This window comes from Scomber scombrus, chromosome 9 (assembly GCF_963691925.1).
Source record: "Scomber scombrus chromosome 9, fScoSco1.1, whole genome shotgun sequence".
Lineage (NCBI taxonomy): Eukaryota > Metazoa > Chordata > Actinopteri > Scombriformes > Scombridae > Scomber > Scomber scombrus.
Genome location: NC_084978.1, coordinates 27,548,743 through 27,573,245, shown reverse-complemented (window position 1 = coordinate 27,573,245; position 24,503 = coordinate 27,548,743).

Sequence of the window (24,503 nt, the reverse complement as noted above, 5' to 3'; positions counted from 1 at the left end):
AAAATGTCCAATATGTTGGTTTATGAACAAACGACTATAGACTAGGGATGCTCGATATTGGCTTTTCTGCTGATATCCGATATTCCGATATTGTCTAATTTACGATTCCGCTATCACCCGATACCGATATATGCAGGCTTTTTACACCAAAACTGTTAAGTAACACAGACATCCCAACTCTCCTGGAAGTTTCCCGCATTTTGACCCGGAATCTGGAGTAAGCGAGCAAGAGCGCGCACTAGAGAGTGACTGCGCATGTTTGTGGTTGTGTGACTATAAATGCAGCGTGTGTGAGAGCAAAGCGTCCTTATAGCTCTGTGTTGCCGCTTATTAGACTGATCGCACCCGCCCGACCAACACATCCCTCCTATAGACTCTTAGTCTTGTTATTGCTTTAACTTGCGTTGCTTCTGTATGTTAAGCATAGCTCATATACAGCCACAATAGCCAGAGAGACATCCTGGATAATGCTTAAGCTAGAATACAAATTAAACCAGAGAAAGCTACAGACACTGAGCTCATCACTGGCACATTCTTGTCCATCACTGCTGTATTAGGCCCCAGAGAAAGAGGTGAGTATACTTAACACACCGGCTACAATTGTACATATTCATATCCTGTCGTAGTATGAATATATGATACCTAATTCATTTACATGCAGAACACTTATTTCATTCCTCTCTGTTACCTTCAACCCATCGCTCACTCCCTGCCTTTTTACCTCACTTCCATCATTCATTTAACCCCTGTCCATCAATTTAGTTATCTCCTGCTCTCACTCCCCTCTCCCTCTGTCTCACTTTTTTCTGTCCTTTCAGTCATTTTCACCCATCGGAGCTAATCATTTATCTCCATTTGAGTTGACAGAAAGTTCACCCCACTCCCACAACTGTTCATCCCCCTCTCTCTCTCTCTCTCCCCCTCTTAGTCGGTACCTCTACATTTTTCACCTCTCTTTCCATCACTGCTATCACTTAGTTTGTCCCCTATTTACTCTTCTCTCCCCCTGGTTTTTCACCCAGTCTCTCACTTAAACAGTGTTCACAGATGGGCCAAAAATTAAAAAAAAAAAAAAAGAAGAAGAAAGAAAACCTGTCCAACACCTATATATGCTGAGATGGAGGGAGATACAGGGCGAATCAGATAAATCAAGTTAATCCAATAATTAACCTAGAATCAAGGAGTTAATATCTGAGGGTTGGGCAGGAAAAGTGGGTGTTGTAAAAAGAAAGAATATAGGAATGGAATGAATAAAGATAAAGCACTAAACAACATGAGTGCTGAAGTGTTATTTAAAGGAACAGTGTATGTGATTTAGTGCCATCTAGTGGTGAAGTAGCAGATTTTTGCCAACTGAATACACCCACATGTAGGAGAACATACAGTGGCGTTGAAAATGTGCGAAAAACATGAAAGGTCCTCTCTAGCTCTCCACAATGCTTCTTATTTCCAGGTGATTATACACTAAAACTAAACATATTCATGAATATTAGTCTGTTCCACTAGAGGTCACCAAATTCTACACAATGCATCTTTAATTGAATTTAAAAAAAAAAGATTGTTGCCGTATAACTACAGCCATGAACTGACCACAAAGCTGTGGAGCAGCATTTAAAATCAGTGAGTCACTAATAATCTGTTTCCAGTGTAGTCTAATGATCTGTTATATTTCAAACCAATACAGGCCATTCTTACACTGATGACTACATGTGGTCTAACCTTGAGCCCGCTTTACTGAGACAATACAGTGTACTCTAAAAACTGAAACTACAAACTTTACAGGCTCCACATTTGTTTTGCTATGAAAACACCAAGGACAAATATGTTTCTTATAAAATGTTGAGCAGTTTGGCCTTTACCTTTTTTGTAGTTTGTGTTTTATTAAAGACTAATCATTGCAAGTTCATTATTAGTTTCTGTTCTCTTGGTGTTTTTCCTCTATTTCATCTTTTATGATACAACGCAACACATGCTGGTCACGTTCAGCTGTGTTTTTATACCTTTTGGTTCCCATGCAATAATATGTTGCTGTGACTGTCTCTATTGATTTAGTCCGTTCGTCAACAGCCACAATTTCAAATCATTGCTTGCACACATATGTTACAGATGCTTGGCTTCCTACACATATAGATATATTCATGTTTTTGGGACGGCATGTAGTGAGAGTGCACAGATTAAGTGGTCGTTAATTAAATTTTGTAAAGATTCAGGGTACAGGTATGTTTATTTGTGTGTGTACATTAAACATTCATTGTTTAAGGGTATGTCATTTCCAGCTAACACCCACCATGTGCTCCTGCCAAATCAATGAATGCTACACATTCAGACTTTTAGTTAGGTAAACACTTTCAGTTATTAATATACAAGACACAGTTTTAGAGCAATGGTATTGATAGATGAATTAAACATACTGTATATGTTACTAGGTAATGCATAATAAATAATGCATAATGCAACATACTGCATTTGTTTCAGGCAATCGTTCAAAAAGGATGATGTTTATTGAACAGGATCATTTACAGTTGAACTCACTTAAACATTCTGAAATGCATCAAGCTAAAAGTACCTATCTTAGTGAAACTGGCTATGTGCAAGATAATAAATGTGTGTGTTTGTGTGTGTGTCTGTGTGTGTGTGTGTGTATTGACCTGACTTGTCTGTTGGGTGTAAGCATCCAGGCAGGTTATTGGATGTGATGGTGCTATATTGGTTCCTAATCCTCAGGGGAATTTAATACATCTGGTGGTGAGTTCACCCCCCCCTAGCCCCCCGTCCTCGGAGAAGTGTCGTCTGAACTGGCTACAAGATTAAATTAAATTTGGGAAGTACTGCAATGCAAAGGAATATCATGCAAGAGTTTGATGCGCACAAGTGTTCACTGAGAGTCAGTTTGCATCAGTGTTGGAAGTCATTTTTCTTCCATTTGTGTAAGATTATTATTCTTTCTATCCACATCTGTTTCATAACAGTTTTATAGTATTCGGTATCATTATTTTAAATTGAGGTACAATAAAGCAGATCACTAGCGTTTATGAAGAAAATTGATTTGACAAAATCCTCAAGATGAGCTGATTTTATTATTATATTATATCTGTTTCATTTGTTTAAGGAGGAATATCATTCAAGGTGATTTGTACAGCATCAAAGCTTTATTTTAAATAAGCGTAGTGATTTCCCAGTGCATCCCCTCACTTCATTATCCAAACCTCAGACATAACCTGACAACTGCACAGATATAATAAGGGTGGTAAATGTGTTATATGGCAACAGAAGAATGAGCCATTTTAAAGGAAAGTGAGAATCCCTTTTGGAATATTAATCCTGTCTCATTGCAGGTAAAAATTAGGATGAATGCCCCTTTTTATGTTTTGCAGGGAGGTGACATGTACTTTATAGTTTTACTGCTATGTTCTTACTCATTGAATTCTGATTAATCTGATTATCTCAGGTGCATTCGTTTACTTTGATCTGTTGTCATGTAATGTATTTGTGAGTTTGTGCAGTGATGATATTTCACACAATGTTTAAACTGATAAAAAATGATTCATTTATTCATTTATCTACAACTTGATTTCAAAAATACATAAATAGGCGAACTAAAGACAAGCAACTTCAAAACTAGGGCCCTTTAAATCAAAACTAAAAGGTCTACTAAACAAACAGCAACCTAAACTGAACTCAATATAACTGACCTAACCAATAGACAAAGGCTAGCCTTCACAGACACACAGGGGGACAGGAATAAACAATTAACTCTATATCACAACTAAACTATGACTATCAACAAAGATTTAAGTCAAGAAACTCCTTACAATCAAACTAATTGCGTAACAATGAAAAATAAAAGTTAAAGTCCACAAATTATTCAAAATAACTAGATCCCAAATAGGTCAGAGTCCCCTCTGGCAACAAACTGTCAAAGTGTGTGCTGTATGAAAACAAAGGACTATGTATACTGTCATTTCTTAAAATGTTAGTATGGTAACAGTGTTAAAAAAAACAAAACTAAAGTTTAGTGTTGACGTGGTGTGGCCACCACATTATTCAATGAGATAAACATCATTTTAAAAGCTTTTGAGCAGCAAAACGCGACAAAAAAAACAAAAAAACAAGGCCATGTGTAGTATTGTGTAAAATTGTAAATACAAGTATATGTACTGTAATATATTTGGCTCAAATGCCCAATAGTAAAACAACACTTGTGAATATTAGAAATGTACATTATGAGAACACTTACATGGTAAATGGGTAATTTATGGGAGATATCTTACATATTACGACAGCTAGTTGAAACAAGATTAAAATGAAATGACACAACAGATTGTCAGCCTTTATCCAGAGATTTTTCAGTAGCCTTTATAACACATATAAATAACACTTTTTGACACGCTGCCCACTCTCACTTTAAGTAGTGATTGTCATGTCTTTTGACTGAAGACTGATTTTTCTTCGCTGTTTGTCAAACTGATTGACGAAGCTTTTCATAAAGTGACTGACAACGTGTGACAGTTAAACAGCTGCATGCAATTACAACCTATGAACAAGTATTGCTGTCCAGCCTGAGGATGTTCCATCAGTAACTTGTTGACATGTGTTTTGAGTTTACATTAGATCCAATTCTACTCATGTCTTTGTGTCTCCAGTTTTGATTTTTCTAAGCTACTCCAGCAGCACAGATGGCTTTTGTTGATCGTGCTGTACCTCCGTCGCTTCAACACTTAGTGACATGTAGAAGGAAATGTCTGAACAGCTATTGGGCGTTCATGGCCTACAGAAGATGAATCCTATTGACAGAGGGACACACTTACTTTAATGTAGCATCAACAGTATGTTAACATTTCTATACCTCATTGAGTGGCATTGAACTATTGCAGAAGAGGGCAAAACTATGGTTGAAAATATAATGGAAATATTAAGTTGTACATTTTTATTCAGGAACCTCTCATTTAGTCTCGTCATCACCACACACAGCTCTGATGTTTTCATCTACTGCTTTTTTTCATCACTACAGTGAAGTGGAGGCTTGACTGACATTGAACTTGAAGTCACATGCTTGAAGAATGTCATGATTGATTCACAAAGTTTGTTTCCATTGCACTTTGTAGCCTTTTGCTTTCATAGATACATACCATATTTTCCTCCTAAGCAACAAAACGTTTTTGCAACGTTAAACCTTTTTCAGAACTTTCTGTTTCCAACCCAGCTTTTTTAACCTTCTAAAACCGACCCCTTCCTCGGAGCACCAGTCAATTAAGCATTTAATGTTCTGCTGATAGGGTGTCAGATCAGAAGACACCTGTGTGGTTCTTGAGGGCATGGACACACAGAAGAGTTTGCTGTTTAATTTGGAGCATTTATAGACAGTGTACCATCTTCTGGCCTGATCCTCGGGTCAATTTTGACCCAGGAGGACAACAGGCGTTAAATCAAAAATGAGGTATAATTTCACTTATATGACTTTTTACTTATTGACCATAATTTCCCAAAAAATTTGTAAAACCTGTGGTAATAATTTTTAAAGACGTTGGCTAAAAAGGTCTAACACAGAATTAGGTAATCATTTATACCTTATGCTTTATAAACAGTCAAACCAGACCAGGTCAATTTCGACCCGGGAGGATGACAACAGGAGGGTTAAGTCAAAATTCAAAAATAAGCACAAACATATAAATGCACTCACGGACTCTTAATTGAAATCAAAGTTGTATTTTGATGGACATCTCAATCTTCACTAAATTAACTGTATACTAAATACATGAGGTGTTTTGTACTCCTGGATATGTGTTCTATCCGCCAACTAAAGCTACATAGCAAACAATATGCTGCAAGTCACTAGTGTAATAAAAATATAATTATACCTGGATTTAAGTAATTTCAAATAATTACATTATTATTGTTATCACATATAGTGCCTATTATTTATTCCAGTTTCAAATTTGGTCCATTCTTGTTTTGCTACATGTTTATTCATTAATACTATAGCCTGTAACCTGGCTGCAGGGGGACACTTGGGTGGGCAGGCCCATGCCACATCTGTGGTCCGAAAAGCCAGGTTCTGTTGTTGTTCTGTCTCTCTGAGTCTCCAGCATGGTGGTTACTACCAAGGACCTCATTTACATAACTACAGGATGCCCATAATGAAGGTCACATACAAAACAAATAGGTTGATGTATCATTCATAAAAAACGTCAATTTAATGACATCACTCATCACCTAATTTAATTCCATTCATCTTATAAAAATGTACATGAATGCACCTCACACACCACCCTGCTAATTACAGTAATTATCTATAATGTTTAATGAAAAAGTGTTATGGATGTTATTGTTTTAATGTATGTAAATGTGCTTTTTTATATGGAAGGATCTAAATGTAGCAGGCACAACTCATCATCATCTAACTGTTTCAAACTCTTTAGTCTAACTACTTAACCTTTAAAATATGTGTATGAATGAAATGGTTCAGTTCAATTTAAAAACTCTTTAATCATTTCAAATTAAAAGAGCTCACGGTTGCTACGGTGGGGTCAGCTGTTCTAACAGGACCCCCCCCCCCCCCCCCCCTCATTTGCCCTGATATAGGTTTCTGCATGATGACATTGTTACATATAAACTGATATAATGTATAATTTGTCCTTATATACATAACAAACACATATATTAAAATGTATATTATGTACATTGGATACCTATCTATACTTCTGTATGACTCTTAATGAGTCACTATATTATCTCAAAAAGACCTTCAGAGATGCACCAACATCCATGCCTGAGCTACTATAATGTATACAATGCTTTTGAATGTAATTTCTTTAATGATATTTTGGTCACAGAGCAGACTATTCATTCTGGGTATCCTCTCTGCTAGATTAAGAATTATGAACCGACTAACCCTTATTCCATTTAAAATTAAGAAGTACCATAATTTAATAAAATAAGTATTGCAGATTTTTCTTTTGAAATTAGCAATTCTCTGTAAATGTTCTTCAAAAAACTATTGCTTTTTCCACTGATTCTACATCGTATTTATAGAAGGGATTCTCAATAGTAACGCCTCTTTTTTCTCTGTTGCACGTAGGTCATATGATTTCCTGGAGTGCAGCAGGCGTTCAAAATGTGGGGCTTTAAACAAGGCATCATCTGTCAATGTCAGAGACACCAAGATATATCCACAGGTGACTGAGCAGCTAATCCAATGCTAATTCCTGCCAGCCACTCCAAGGCACACACGTGCATGCAGAATGGATTCTTAAAACACACACCAGCATCCTCAAGGTATGAGGTTATAGTTATCATACTTACATTCATACAAGTGAAACACAGTTACACTACATCATGTTATGTACAATTCAAATGCTTCTAAAAGAAGAACATGCTCCACAAGTGGTTAATGTATTGTATAAGAGTGAGTCTTAACCATGTTGACATTGTGTCTTTATCACATGTGTGAACACACACACACTCCCTGAGACTCAAGCGCTCTGAAAACTGATACTACTCACGTGGTCTCTCTCTCATATTCCCCCAAAACGCTCTCATTCACAATGTGTGTGTGCTTGTGTGTGTTTGTGTGTGTGCACGTGCATCAATCTCTCGCTCTATGATCTTTGTAGCATGCTTATTGATGCCACTGACCCTTGCTTGGCAAGCAGAGATCACACAGCACATGTGACACATTACAAACACTCCCACACACACACACACACACACACACACACACACACACACACACACACACACACACACACACAAACACACACTCCACTCACAGTCCTGTGTAACCAGAGCTCAGCCACCCCTTTTCTTTAGAGAAGGGAATCATTCAAAGCCATTGTGCGGTGTGGAATTATACTCTTGTCACGCTTGAATCTGTACAATGACAGTTTGGGAAATTGGCTGGGATCCTATTTTGACTGTTGTGGCACAGACCTCATTGAAGTTATTATTACCTGTGCTGTGCTCATATCACAGAGAAAGATTTGACTGATGTGCCAGTCTATGACGGGGTGCAACGGATGAAATCTTTGCATTCAAGCTCCTCATATTTGGCCAACGTGAAACACTGAAGGGCAACATATACGTCCGGCTTCTGACAGCATATAGTTCAACTGCAACCTATTGTAATATGTCTGCTGTAATATGTAAACCCGCTCGCTTGTGGCATTGTGCATCGTTGTGGGTTTGATGCACCCTGATGTGTTTTGACATATGTCACTGTCTTATTTCTAGACATTAGTAATTGTAACTGTTTAGTGTTTGTTACAGGTGTCAAATGACACAACATGTTGTCTTCAGCGGGTGTTTCCTCAGAGTTAGCTAGTTTACATCTGTAGCCCCCAGGCAGGTCTTGAGTCAGGGTGTGTTTAGCCTAGCTTAGCATAGCAGTTGGAAACTAGGGGAAACAGCTACAGCTAGCTTGGTTGTCTTCAAACTTGATACAAACTGTTGATAATTTGGCTTAGAGGTGGTAGATTTATTTTTTCCCCTTTAGAAAGTTGGGCTAGCTGTTCAGCCCTGCCCTCAGTCTTAATGCTAAGCTAGAGGCTAATCACAACCCGACTCCATCTCAGCCCTGAATGATTACACATTAGATATCTCATTCTCAGAAAGAATGTGAAAAAAGATACGTGAAAGTTTCCCTTTTGTAAGTCTCCACTGAAATTAGTAAAATAAATGAGTATCAGGAATTATCCCAGTGCCAATTATATCAATATAATTAGAACTGGGAAGTTCAAATCCTTTGTTGATTCTGTACTAACTGAGTCCTCTATAGGAAAGCTTTGGTTTTCAGGGGTTTTTGTGTTGTGTCCTTAATTAAGTACTGTGCCCCTCCTAGGGCACTGGATGGCAGGGGACAATAATAGTTTGTGCTGGTAATTAAACATGAGGCAATTTCCTATGATTATTATTATCCTAAATTTAGTTGCTTTAGTTGCCTCAGACAGTTTCCACAGGTCCACTCAGGAAAAACAAGAGCACCAGTCAATTAAGCGCTTAATGTTCTGCTGATAGGGTGTCAGATCAGAAGACACCTGTGTGGTTCTTGAGGGCATGGACACACAGTGTGATTTGTTGTTTAATTTGGAGCACTTTTAGACAGTGTACCGTCTTCGGGCCCATTCCAGTTAATGAAAACACCATGGAAGTTTTAATCATGATACTGAAGTTCTACCAGAATTTTAGATTTTAGATGGACTAGTAGTGGATGATAAAGTCATATCCAGTCCTGGGGGGAACTGAGGTTATAGGTCATTTTATTATAACCAATCACTTGTATGTGAGTACCTGGTTAGTTTTATGTGTTTAAACATGTTATTAGTGTCGAAATAGTCTCCATTTTTTCTTTTTTGGTTATTGGGTGATTATATATTTATAGGTAAGTGTTCAACTCTGACACATGGATGTCATTGGGTTTCCTAATCGCTTCATGTTAAGAGCGGTCAAAGATGCAGTGCACATTCATTAAGAGTACATGTATAGCTGAACCTGACCTCTCTCTCTCTCACACACACACACACACACACACACACACACACACACACACACACATATAGGCACACAAAAGGCTCATGAATAATTTATGCAGGTCTTCCCTTGTTAATCTTTAATTCTGTAATTTAAACTTTACTCATAGTCTATAGTGTGAGACGGGCCTGTGGTTTAGACTAACAAATGGATGAAGAAGGTGAAGTAAGGGAGGAAGAAAGAAATGGTCAAAAGACAGAGAGAGGAAAGATATCATTTGGAAAGGAACTGTCATATGTTAACAAAAAAGCAGATTGATTTCTGCCTCTGGTTCATATCAATGTCTAGGTCAGGACAATAGTTCTGACGGGGTCTTCGTAGTTGTTTTGCGAAATGAGAAGTTCTGTATGATGACACTTTTACTGACAGGTCTTTTGATACAGACATTAAAGGCCTCGGTATAACTCAAAGTGTTGTCTCGACTTATCTAAAGGCTAAAGTAAAGTTTACACTTTTTCACAGTGACGGTCGTTGAAGGTGCCATTACCTCCTCCTGGCTACGTCTGCTGCCCTCCTGACCTCCAACAAATTGGTGTCTTTTGCGGGTTTGTAGTCGAGACACAGTAAGGATAAGGGCGCCCATTTTCTGACAGTCTCTTCAAAAGCGTTCATGGTGTTGCACTCGGTTGCACACACAGAAGTGATGATAGAAGTTGTGCGAAGAGTGAGAACAGCGATCCTGACTGAAAGAAGTTCAAACGCAGCCTAATAGCTGTGTAAAGTGGGCAAGATTGTTGGAATCGGCTGGTTTTTGGAAAGCGGCAAAACTTGTCAGATGTGGGAAGAGGGCTTCAGACGCTGTTATGTAATCCAACAAGCATTTAGTTTGAAGTTTTGACGCTTTGACACTAGACAACAAGCCCTCAACCAATCAAAAATCTGTTTTTCTTCTTGTTTCTTCAGTTGGATGTTTTGGCTTTACTGTACAGACTGATGTATGTGCAGAGTTTTGTTTTCATATTCAACTGCTAGAAGGGAGGAAAGTTTCTCTGGGCAACTGAGTTGAAGACGTACAATGTGTGATATAACAGCTGGTTTGGAGCCAGTTGAGGTCCAGTTTGTAATTTGAAGCCAGAAGTGCACAAACACAATGAAGGAAGAGACATCTTATATCTAGTAGTTCAACCTTTGAGATGCAAACATATATTTCTAACCAGGTAATTGAACTTTTTATGGAAAAACAACTATATCAGTCACAAATAACTATATTATTCATTATTCAGTCCTTTTTATATGACTTTTAAAAAACACATGGAGAGGATATTTTCTGATGTTGTCATTGGTTTGTTAAAATGAGTAATGTTTGTACATACAGTGGAACATTTTGAATAATTGACAAGAAAATACACTGAATACAGATTTTTAATTCATTAACTAAACTTGTCAGACGCTCAAAGATATCTGTCACCATACCTAAGTAAATAAAATAATAGCTGGGAGTTGTGTCACATGTCACCTATCTCTTCCCCTTCACTTTCTCCAATCACACTACTGTTGAAAACACTATAAGGCATAAAAATGCCTCCCCACCCCCTAAAAAAAGAGATTATTCAAAAAATATGCAGCCAGAAAGTCTGAATCACAAACATGAAAGGACTTAAATGATTATGGCCAAGTCCAAAAGCCACATAATTGCTTTTTATACCCACATTTTAATTTGCCTTGACTCATTTTACTAGGGATTTAAACCTATTTGACCTATGACCCCAAACTCCCTTCTTAAACCACAGCAGACAACCATTTATCATACTCCTGTCATTCATAATTGATCATCTTCCAAGGATTTGTTGTATCCCTGTCCCTGTGTGTGTGTGTGTGTGTGTGTGTGTGTGTGTGTGTGTGTGTGTGTGTGTGTGTGTGTGTGTGTGTGTGTGTGTGTGTGTGTGTGTGTGTGTGTGTGTGTGTGTGTGTGTGTGTGTGTGTGTTACTGTGCACAGCTTCATTTGAAATGCCAGAGGTCAACGGAGCCGCTCGAGCTCTAATTAATAAGTTATGCAGATAAGTCAACAACCAAACTGACATTGTGGTTTGTAGTGAAAACCATTAAATTGAGACCATTTGCATGAAGGAGTGGCTGTTTAAAAATGCATAAGATTTAAAAATGTAACACGCTAATAAGCACAGAGACAGACAGGTCTTATAAAATACCACAAGGGCATGGCTAATGAGAAAGTGTGATCACACCTGCTGACTGTCCACAGACTCACAACTGGAACGCTACAACTAAGTAATCAATTCTAATCCCACGGAAATATAATAATAATATAATCTGAAATGTGTTGAGTGAAGTTTACATTAACTAGATTTCCATAGGTTTTCAGCCACCAAACATACTTTATTACAGTAAATAAATACCAATTTACGATTTGGTAACTCCCAATAGAAATAGCACAAAACATCATTTTGAATATCTGTATTGTAATTTATGGAAACTTGCTGTTAGTTTCTGCCAATATTAAGTTGCATTGTGTTCAACCAGACCTGACAGACTGAAGAATGTTAGAGTTCCTCGTAGCAGTGTGAGTAGGTATGTGGTAGTGTGGCCGAGCGGTCTAAGGCGCTGTATTAAGGCTCCAGTCTCTCAGGAGGCGACCACTGCCATTTAGCCTCTGTGTCAATATTAACTTTCTTTCACTCCAACGTGTAAGAAAAGGATAAATATCATGATAAAGATGGTGTGACCATGGTGTAGTGGAAGTCATAGTTGATGTTTGACTTGGTAATTACCCAGATACTCAGGATGGTTGTTAAAATTACGTGATTTAAAGCGGTAACACATGTGTCGAAAATGTCCTGACTTTAGTGCTCCTAGAGGTGGGGGGTCACAAAAATGGGTCCCACATTACTTTCTTTCTTTCTTTTCAAGTTTTTCAGATACAACATCCTTCAAAATTCGTTCTCATCCTGTTTTGCACAACTCAGTGTTGATTCTTCCACAATCTTTACAAGCCATCAATGGAAAATTGTTTTTTCTGGTCTTTCAGCAGAAAAAAAAAGATGTTAATGATCAGATAGAAATCCCTCCATGTCCTGAAATTGAACTATACAGTTAACTTTGTTTAGAACTGCCCGCAGCATAAACTATATAATACTGATTTATATAAAACATATAGTACCAGCAATAGACGTAGTAAAACTTTAATACTGATGCTCTGCATTACTGCCCATATGCAATGAGGCTTACTCTGCTTAATGACTTCATACATTCATACATAGCTGACCCTTTCACTATATGTGTATGTGTGTATATGTCAGTGTACATGTATGTAAATATGAGAAACATGCAGTTGTGTTCTTTTTTAAGTAAGAGAAATGAATATATTGATTCTATATCACAACAATGATAAGATAATCAGAGGAAATAAAATATTTGTATATGTATAGAATATTTACACAGCAGTTTTGCTTTACTGTACTAAAAGTGTTGGTTATAGTATTTATTTATAGCACTAATAAAGGTATTGCTATGTTTAATACCTGAAGCATGTTGCTAGTAATACTTATATCACAGTTATTATCAGTGTTACTGAAACTACAGCTGCATTAGTCTACTGTTATATATTACTTGGATATTCATCCATTTTACTGACATGTTTTGGCTGCATCATTTACTGGTTTTTGAACATTGTCAAAGGTCCTGTGGAATTACACTGTAGATGGTGCTGTAGTCAAGGGACAAACTTACATTTCATTCATCTCACTGGCATCTGTGTGCTTCTCTCATAACTCACAATGGGCTTCCTTTACCATCAACAGTGCATCACTTGACACATAGTTTTTTCTTACCTGTTCTCTGTATTTACTGTATATTACAGACTAGTGCGATATGATGCTGCTTTGTTTTGCTTATGACAGTGACGTATAGTAGTAGCAATGTTAGTGTCGAACATTTTCCCCACCGAAAGAACAATAAATGTTTGTAGCCACTAAATTAGCTGTAATACGATTTGCATATTTAATAGCCTGATGTATGCAATTGCATTTTTAACATGCCCATTAGATTAAAGGACACACATACACACATTCACACACACACACACACACACACACACGCACGCACACACACACACACACACACACACACACACACACACACACACACACATGCACAGACTAATCAGTAATCCCCTCCTCTCCCAGAGCGGTCACTCTGCTTACCGCTGCTGTCTATCTCCTGGACGCAGAGATTACAGCAGGTCCAATTGTCCTCTCTACTTAATGTCCTTGCACCAGGCTACTTACTGGTTGTACCTTGAATGAACTTTATGTCGACAAACTGATATTCAGCTGCAGGGAGATTTAAATACCCACAAGTCTAATTGAATACAGCCAATCCTGTCTTTATTCTGTTATTGACTCTATTAAATCATTTTTGGGAACCAGGATAATCTACCATTGAAAAAAAAGAATACAATGCATGTTATAGTTATGTTTTTTGCATGAATTTGGTTATTTATTTGACTTGGAATTCTACTGTTGATTAAAGTTGACATGGTCAGAGAACAGATCAGTACCAATAAGTGAGTTGCACTGTCAAGAGTCGGAAAGCTATGAACTCATTCAGAGCTAATTGTTCAGGCGAGCACTTTTAAAACTCTAACTATGTGAGGATTTCTAAGAGAGTTACTATGATACTCAAATGACTTTGAAGGAATGCTAAAGCTTAATGACCTGCTCTCAAAAGTTTGGCACTAATGGTACTGGAGATAAAAGCCAGTGAAAGAATTAAAAAGAAAGTTGTCATTCTTATAACAAGTTAATTGGCAGTGCTGGAATGCCTGTCATTCTATGTATTTATCTTACAAGTATAACTGGAGACCACCTGAATGCAGGTAACTGGTAAATACAATGCAGTCACATGATATGTCCAGACTTTACATGGTTACCATTGTACAGTGGATTATGGGATGTTAATGGTGTAAAACCAACATGTGTTGTTAAGGTAAAGGAAAGCTGGGGTCCTTTCAAAGACACAGCTTATTAACGTATGTCCTGAAGGCTAGAAAGCCAATAGTCATCTTATCTCCAACTTGGACAGTCCACACAGTATTTACAATGACATGACATTGTACAGTTAAAGGCAAAGTCATATATACCTCTTAAATGCCCTCCACGGCTGATAATGCGAAACTGTGGTAATGATTCAGTCAGATCAGGGGTTCAGCTTAATGCATGTTTTAATACGAGCTCGGTTCACGTCCACATGCATTCAGACACTGACAAGGATTCTCTACAGAATACAGCTCCTTTATACTTCCACACAGGGACTCCAATTTGATACAATTGCACAGCTTGGGAGAATATGATATTCTTGGTGAGGCACTTAAAGTTATTATGGTCATTATCAATCATTCTTTGACATGTTTGTCAGACATTCTCCAGACCTCATGGAACCAATGGAATATTAGTCAGCAGAAAATTCATACTAACAACGGCCGCACAGGTGTTTCACATATTATGTCAAAAGTTGTCGTTGATTGGTTGTCAAACTTCTTATCTAATACGAGCCAGTCACAGGGCAGACACCAAAGGGTACAAATAAGAATGCATGAAGGCGGGAAACTTGGTGATGAACAATGAATCCTGAATTATTTTTGGTTTAGTTTTTGTCTGTGTCCGTTTGTGGGACTCTGTGCACTGTTGCCAATGTCATCTGAATCCAGGTGTAAGTTGTCCCATTCTTGATGGAAAATTAAGGGTTAATCATACATTGCCCATATACAAATGAAGCTTAGTGAAAATTCAGTCAGGAAGACTAGGCCCACAGTTTTATTTCTCATACCACCCTGTCATGCTCATGTCTCATAGCTGTCATTGCCTTGGGGGTGTAGATTGAGCATTAGCTGCTCATCAGCTGGTCACATCTATCCAATAACACAGCAACACACTGTCATTGTTAGCCGATCATCTGGTTGCTGTCTTTATATAAGACATATCTCTCTTTCTCTGGATTAGTCTGGCATACAGCTGTTATGCGCAGCCCTCCGCCTCCCAATCTCCGCCCAGTCCCTGCAGTCTTATCACTTCATCAGCTGTCAGTTTCATCAGAAGTCATCAACCATCACTACCACCACCACTAGTGTCTGGACTCCATGAGGGATCTGTCTCGCAGATGCTCAGGGACGATGTCTCTGCACAACCCTGAAAAGAGCTCTAATCAGCCACATACAGTAAGTGAAGTGTAGGTGGACACCAGGTGTGGAGAATCTTTACTGTCAAATCTAATTCATTTAGAATAAAATGGCTTTTGAAATTAATCTATTTTAAGGATTGTAGCTTTTGAGCATCTTGGATATAAGAACACCTTAAAGGGATTTGTTAAATGTTCCAAAAGAACATCTTACTTGAGGGAAAAGTCTGTAATTTAAGTACCAGCTTTTAATAAGAATGACATACACAATCCTCTAATGTTCTGAGAAGAGGGTTAAAGATCAGCTTTAGAAGCAGAAGACTGTTTGAATGAAAATTCGTACACACGTATGTAGTATTTGTAGTAGATAATTCAGAATACACCAAATGCACTAAAAAAGAAGAATAAGTAAATACTCTTACATGGGTCCTCTTTGCTCGTTGACCTTGGCCATTGATGGGTTCAATAGTTATTCATCCATTTAGAGAATAAACTCTCAAAGCTGTTAGTTTGATGCATTAAGATTAATTCTTTACGAGTTTGTTGGCCTCAAAAGACTTATTATGCATATATTGTTACCACCTGGCTCAAGGATGGCAACAAGAGGGAGGCCACACACAGACATATCAAGCAAAAAGGGATTTATTCAACTCAAAACAAGATAAACGTTAATTAATTAGTGGGATGTGTAAAGTAGGAAAAGCATCAGTGGTGTTAGCAGTGTGTGGATGAGTGAAAATATGGTGTAACGTGTGTTGTCAAGTGCATCGATCCAAACAAAGGAAAAAGAGGCTGAGGGCCCTGCTGCAGGCCCAGGTGAGAGAGAGAGCCACGCCCCTAAAAGCAGTCAACAGGCAGACGACCCTCCCAGCTCCCCCTTATCTGAAAAAAACAGTCAGAGCAGTTTGGCAATGCAAGTATGGTGCAGTCCAATAGCTTGTCAAGCTATGCAAGGACATTTACCCCTAAAGATTGCGTATGCTACCTTAACAAACTGACTTTGACAAGTGGTGACCGACCTCTAGATCCATGTGCTATCAGAGTGATTGAAAACATTAGCAAGTGGCCCAATATTCAGTGGTCAGATACAGTGCCTATAAAAAGTATTCACCCCATTGGATGTTTTCCCTTTTTATTGCATTTATAAGTTGAATCATGGTCAATATAATATGGCTTTTTTTTTTAAAATAATTACAAAAATTACAAAAAACAACTCTTTAATGTCAAAGTGAAAACAGATTTCTACAAAGTAACATCAATTAATTAAAAATATATAATGTAAAATTAGTGATTGCAAAAATATTCTACCCTTTCAAGTCAGTATTTAGTAGATGCCCCTTTGGCCGCAATCACAGCACTGAGTCTGTGTGGATAGGTCTCAACCAGTCTTGCACATCTGGACACTGACATTCTTCTTTGCAAAACTGCTCAAACTCTGTGAGGTTGCTGGGGGATCAAGCGTGAACAGCGTTTTTTAAGTTCAGCCACAAATTCTCTATTGGATTGATGTCTGGCTCTGTCTTGGCCACTCCAGAACATTCACCTTGTTGTCTTTAAACCATTTCTGTGTAGCTTTCACTGTATGCTTCAGGTCATTGTCTTGCTGAAAAATACATCTTCTCCCAAGTCGTAGTTCTCTTGCAAACTGAATCAGATTGTCTTCCAGGATTTCCCCTAGCTATATTGTGCTGTATTCATTTTACCCTCTACTTTTGCAAGTCTTCCCAGGCCTGCTGCCAAGAAGCATCTCCACAGCATGATGCTGCCACCACCATGTTTCACGGTGGGGATGGTGTGTTTGTGGTGATTGTCAGTGTTTGGTGTCTGCCAAACATAGCGTCTAGTCTGATGGCCTAAAAGGTCCATTTTGGTCAAATCAGACCTAAGAACCTTCTTCCAGTTGACCTTAGAGTCTCTCACATGCCTTTGGATGAACTCTAATCGAGATTTAATATGAGTTTTCTTCAACAGTGGCTTTCTCTTTGCCACTCTCCCATAAAGCTTCAGTTGTTGTATGCTGAGTCTCTCCCACCTCAGCTGCTAAAGCTTTTAACTCCTTCAGGGAGGTGTCTTGGTGGCCTCCCTCACCAGTCTCCTTCTTGCAAGGTCACTCAGTGTGTGAGGACGGACTGCTCTAGGCAGATTGACACATGTGCCATATTCCTTCCATTTCTTAATGATGGATTTAACTGAACTCCAGGGGATGACCAGTGACTTAGAAATGTTTTCTGTCTTTTCAATAACCTTTTCTTAGAGTTTCTTGGAGTGTTCTTTTGTCTTCATGGTGTAATTGTAGCAGGAATACAGATGAACCAGTGACTGGACACAGGTGTCTTTATACTACAATCACCTGAGACACATTCACTGCACTTAGGTGATCTCCATTTCACTATCTGTGAGACTAGTAGCGCCAATTGGCTGGATCTCGATTTAATTAGGTCAGTCACTTTAAAGGGGGTGAATATTTATGCAATCACTAATTTAACATTATATATTTTTAATTAACTGACATTACTTTGTAGAAATCTGTTTTCACTTTGACAATAAAGATTTGTTTTTTTATACATTTTATTTAAAAAAAAGCCAAATCATATTGAACATGATTCAGTTTATAAAAGCAATAAAAGGGGAAAACATCCAAGGGTGTGAATACTTTTCATAGGCACTGTATATACATGGATATGCTAGAGAAACCTAGCATGTACACCAGCAAGAATTACGAGCATACAAGTCACTATATGCTTACAGCTACATTATCTGTAGTCATGTACGGAATGTCAAATACCATGACATAGACTCAGAGTTTTGTGTTTTGAAATGAGACATCTCCCCCAGCCAAAGACAAGGACACAGGACCCCTATGTATGAGGACTGGGTTGTAAATAGCAACTGCATCTTAACAGCAAATTGTACCCTCATGACAGGGTCAGTATTCTCTAATTCCACTTCCACTTTCCTCACCATATCAAAAATCGTATGTGACTTGCCCTTTTAACTTAGTCATAGACGGGTTTGAAACTAACTTTTTCATGAACCGCGGCAAATATGTTAGAATTTCAGCAGCCAATATTATTTATTTGCAGTCAAATCCTGATTAATCTTCGCTTGGATACATGATAAAAATGTCTAGTAGGATTTACAGACTTCGCCACAGCCAGAATTCGCCTGAGAGCAAGTGTTAATTTCAAGCCCCGGCCATAACATTACAGTAAAACACATATATTGGATTAACCAGTATGTTTTATTATGTCATAAATGTATTTAAAATGATTTATTATTAAATGTAGGGTTGCTGCAGCCACGCAGCTACAATATTATTCAAAGTTGAGCTCTGAGTTAGGGTGTGAAGGACAGAGAAAGCTTTTCTTTTGCCGTATAATTCATTTTCTTTTAACACCATAATATATCCTGAGAAAGGAGTTTCTTGGCAATACAGAAATGAAAATCATAAAGGCCTACAGAGTTTGAGTCATATCAATATTATATTGTTTTGTTAGTTTAATCATGTGTGTGCTTTTGCCTTCAGATGACTGATTCTGGAAATTAGCTGCAGGTGCACAATAGAAAACAGACAAGCTCTGCTTCATGACTTTAGTAAGAATTCAGTCCAAATGTTTAAAATGTAAATATTATGCAGTGCAGTAATTGTGTCCTTTTGTTGCTCTGTCATCAGAGTTGACAGATGTTGACATTTGGTAGGTGCTGCATTGCTAACAAGTCTGGAGAATAGTGACATGGAACAACCTGAGCTCTGACTGCTTTATTTAACACAAAACTGAGGAAATGCAGGTGAAAAGTTAGGAAATATTTCACGCACTACAAACTAAACTACAGCCTTGCCAATGTGAGAAGCTGGAATTTGCAACATGACAACAGTTGAGGTCAAAGGATTGGCAAACCTATAGACCTGGTCGAATCACAAGTACCAAATAGCAACATGCAACCAGCAAAACGTACCTAATGGATATAATGCAGTTAAAAAAAACACAGTTAAATGTTCCAGCTGTGCTCTTGGATGAAAACGGCCTACACCTTTTTACACATTTATGGCCCAAAGCCACTAAGATTTCAGGGTCAGCTCCTGTGGTTTAGTGGTACAGCCTTCAAAACCACACCTTGGATCATCGCCAGTTGGGATAGCAAGATGTACCTGCTGTGGCAAAGGGGTGGTAGAGATAAAGTGTCCCTACAAGTACTATGATAGCCTTCAGGGAAGTACAGAAGACAAACAGTTTTGTTTGAGGCATTCACACCCATGCTACTATCAAATTCAACTCCTCATGTTTGTTTGTGATGTTAGCTACTACCACTGTGTGTTGTGGATGAAGGAGGAGTTCATTGTGTAATGTATCCTAAGAAATCAATAGTTTTTTGCTATAGGGTTTGCCAAAAGCATGAGATTTCTTTATCCTGAGTGATCTACTGAAAAAAAGATATGACTCTGCAATGAAGACACAGAGGGCCTGCAAATGCTGTGAAAGACCAGATTTTGACAAAATGATCAACTCCATTGGTGACCTTTCCCCTTACATTTCATGTTGTGTTTCTTGTTAATGACACTTCAGAGCAACAACGCATTTAACATTTCACTACATAAAACTAGCTACCTACGATTAGTAACATATCTCTGGAATAGGGAATATTTCTATTTCTTTGAGAGATATACAGTACCTTAAAAATTGTGGGCAAAAGGTTAAAAATACAGTAGCTTTTTAAAAAAACAGAAAGAAATAAAACATCTTAAAATGGTACATGTCATGTTTCTTCAATGGTACATTTCTCATTTTGGAAAGAAACTCTTTGTTTATATCATCACTACGAATACAAATGATATTGCAATTCACTTTTTTGGAAACTTTGACTTAGGTAACCACACAGGGTCACAACATAATTTAGTATGTTAACATGTGATGCTTGAATAACTATTTGCAAAATCTTTAAGTTCTTCCAACGAGTCAAGTTCCTGTGCAGAGAGTTGCCTTTTTCCTTTAGTGAAATGAGGCATAAGAAGTGTTTCTGATTAGAAATCCCCTATCTGCTAAAATCTCGTCCTTATACTCCAAAAGGTTTTAAGAAACCTGACTCCTTAGTGATCTGTGTGTCTGAAACCTGTCCACTACACCCAGGAGGGTGATGCTGATCAAATATTTGATAGTGTTGTGTTTATAATTCGACCATGTCTCTGCCCTGGCAGTCAGATTAATAGGACTATCTATGAAAATCTCTGTACAGTCTGAAATGCAAGTTGAAGATCTAGGGCATATTCTTAAGTATGACTCCCTTACTTAGCCATTTAATGGGTTGCTTGAGGACCTTGGTCATATCAGTTATCCAGTTCTGAAAGAAATTTGATGTAGTGCTGTTTGAAACCTTAAATCTATATGCTAAGCCAGTATTACGTTGGCTCAGCCTTAATGTCATCAACGTGACCAATAGGTGGTCCTCTAGTTTTGCAGTTCCTTTCTTGGCCTTAGATTTTCAGCCCATCATGTGTCAAACTCCTGCTGCAGGTTATTCATCCTGAAGTATCTCAGGTTAAGATCATTGTGTTCTGTCCTTGGGACTGGTATATCCTCTGCTTTAATATAGGAAAGTGAACAGTTAGCATATGCAACAACCACGGCAGCTACAAAGTTCCCAATAAACCAATCAATTGTACGACAAAATACATTCATACCAGGACAATGATCCATGCTGCATTCTTATTCTGGAGTTTACGAAGGTTGATTTGGGTGGGGGTGTTCACCATGTCGTCTCTCTTCTTTTTCCTACAGTACCTAAAGTAAAAACCAAAGTAATAGTGCAATTAGACTGAGAAGTATCTCAAAGCCAACAGCTGTGAAGACCAAAGCAAATAGAACACCATGGCAATGCAGAAGAGAAAAATACATTTAAAAATGACTCAAAGGGAAGGTCTAATTATTCATACATATCTATTTTTGCCTTGGGTTTCTGGCTTTGTAACACCAGACGCCACAGGTTGCTCTGAAATGGTCATGATCTTGTCGTAAGTCAATAACTCAAGTTTGCAGTTGGACTATGGATTGTTACAACCAATCACGCAACAACAAAACATTTTGATGCTGTTAACAACTTTAATTCAATTTTTAAAGCGTGCTTATTTGCCGTACAGCTCCATTGTTGTCCAAAAACTATTAAAAAATGTCAGTGAGCGACACTTCTGAACTGGATCAGATGCTTCTTCATTACCATGAACACACACACTGTAGTTTATTTTTACTCAATTCCAGACACACTGTCCAGCTGTCAGAAATACTCACTAGAGCCCCAAATGTTTAAATAACCCCCAACAACATTGTTTACAGTTATTTTAGTATAGTCTGCCAAAAATTGTAATGTCCAGCTGTTTTAGGAAAATACTGAGCCTTCAAAAAAAGGCTGTTACCCGTTTTTACAGATTTCTGTCTTCATCAGAAACAAATGCACACATAAGGTCGGGGATTCAGAGAGTACAGAGAGACTTTTTGGGTGGTTTTTATCATGAGATTTGTTCACAAAAAGACACATTTCCATTCCTGAGCTCATTTGTAAATTTTAATAAATGGACTGTATTTATATAGCACCTTTCTAGTCTTCTGACCACTCAAACCACTTTTACACCATAAGCCACATTCACTCATTGACACACACATTCATACACTGATGGCAGATGCATTCATGCACACATGGAGCAGCTTTCAGGATCAATTTGGGATTTGGTATCTTGCCCAAGGACTGGAAGAGCCAGGAATTGACCCACCAATAATCTGATTAGTGGACAACCAGGTCTACCTCCTGAGCTGCAACCACCTCAAGATTTATGAATGGCTATACGTTATTTTAGAAGTAAAAACTTTAAAGTGAAACAAAACAAGATAGACAGCCACGTAATGAAGTAGCTTGAAAAAGACTGAAACTATAATGACCTTTTCTTTTTCAAACTCCAACTATAACGTCATCTTTCTCAACATCATGGAAAGAAGAAGAATAAAAAAAAAAGAAAAATCACCCATTAAACCCAGTTGTGCTATAACTCAATCTGCCTGCTCTCCACATTCAGACAGCAGAGGCTGTGCTTCTGCATCATTACATACAAATATCTCATCTATCTGCAATTGTCTCATTCTTATTCATATCACATACAACTACTACTCTTAAAGCAATTTAACATAAAAATATCCTATATGAGTGGGACAGATTGAGTCTGTTTAAAGCATCATAGGGCCTCTTTATCCAGTTGAGCCTCTGCTGTTAGTTTCACCAAAAAAAAAACAAGTCAGGAATCCAACAACTTATACAAATGTCTAGAAAAGCCAATATCAAATAATAATAATAATATATCAATAATCATAAATATACATTTCTTTTATTGGCCACATACCAGTCGCACAGTGTACTGATTTATATTAGTACATGAAATTCAGTGGTCAGTGTTGGTCTTGAACACCATCTGTAACATAATGAGGGCCAATGAATGTTTTACTGATGGCCAATGTATACAGCAGGTAAATAGTAATATATAATACATGAAGACCCTTGACACTTATAACCCAGACATATATAATTTAGTTGTTTAGAAACACCCGTCGCTTCCCTCTCTCTCTCTCTCTCTCTCTCTCTCTCTCTCTCTCTCTCTCTCTCTCTCTCTCTCTCTCTCTCTCTCTCTCTCTCTCTCTGTCTCTCTCTCTCACACACACACAAACACACAAGGTTACAGAAACCAGAGTACGCCATGATATACATGCAAATACAATTATACTTAAAATACAGAGTGCATAACCCAGAAACGTGTAAACACATACCCATACATACAAACACACATATATTTAAATGCATGTCTAATAAATGAGGTACTCTAAATGACAGGCGTCATTAGTCATTGCTTGACAAATTGATGCCTTTGGCCTCTTATTGATGCAATGTTGAGACTAACATGCACAAGTGCACACAAGCAGATACGCATGCACTGCTTAAGAGTCTGGTCTAAAGGTGCTTTTACATAAATTCAGGGGACAGACAGTACAGAGAGAGATGAGGTGAGGGACACTTAACATTTATCAATCATTCGTATCGACTGACAGCTAGAAAGCATGGAGGTGGATGGAGGGATAGTGCACAGGAATGCAAATGAAGACAGAAGCATAACAGACATTTTGCCTCTGTCAGCATCAAATATCTTCTTTTTAAAACATAATATCTAATCACTTATCTGTTCTAGCACCGTGACGTATGGGAGAGCTGCTCCAGCATCGTCAAATGTTTAAAGTTCATGTTTAGGAGACAGCTTTGGACATGGCCTTTCATAAATGATAACATTATAGACCAGAAAATAAAATGTTGTAATGACACTGACTGGCTTTAATCCCAAACTAGACAGACTGATAGATTTGCTCTCTTGCCGAGCGATTCAGAAGATCAATGTACTTCTCGTGTCCGTTGGCTAACGATGAAGCTAGAGCTAAGCATCGATTAGCTTAGCATGTAGCTCCCCTAAAACCACAACATTTCACTTTTTCTACAGGTTCAACAAACAAGACACAGCTTGTAAATCACTGAGCCTCACATCTCCTACAATGATAACAAAGTGCATGTTGAAATGATGCAACGCTCTGTCATTTACCAATGAGATACAGAATCTACACCTTCATACAAATATCAAATATGATTTATGTACCAGTGTAAATTCCATGAATAGCCTAACTTGTCAAAAACAGGAAGAGAGCATGCATCTTAGATTAATACTGTATGTGAATAAGATGAAAATGTCGGGTTTTTCCACGTCTGTGACATTTCTCTATGTTACCTTGTCAGTCTTTTACAAAAACATCCATCTTCAAATGCTTTAAAG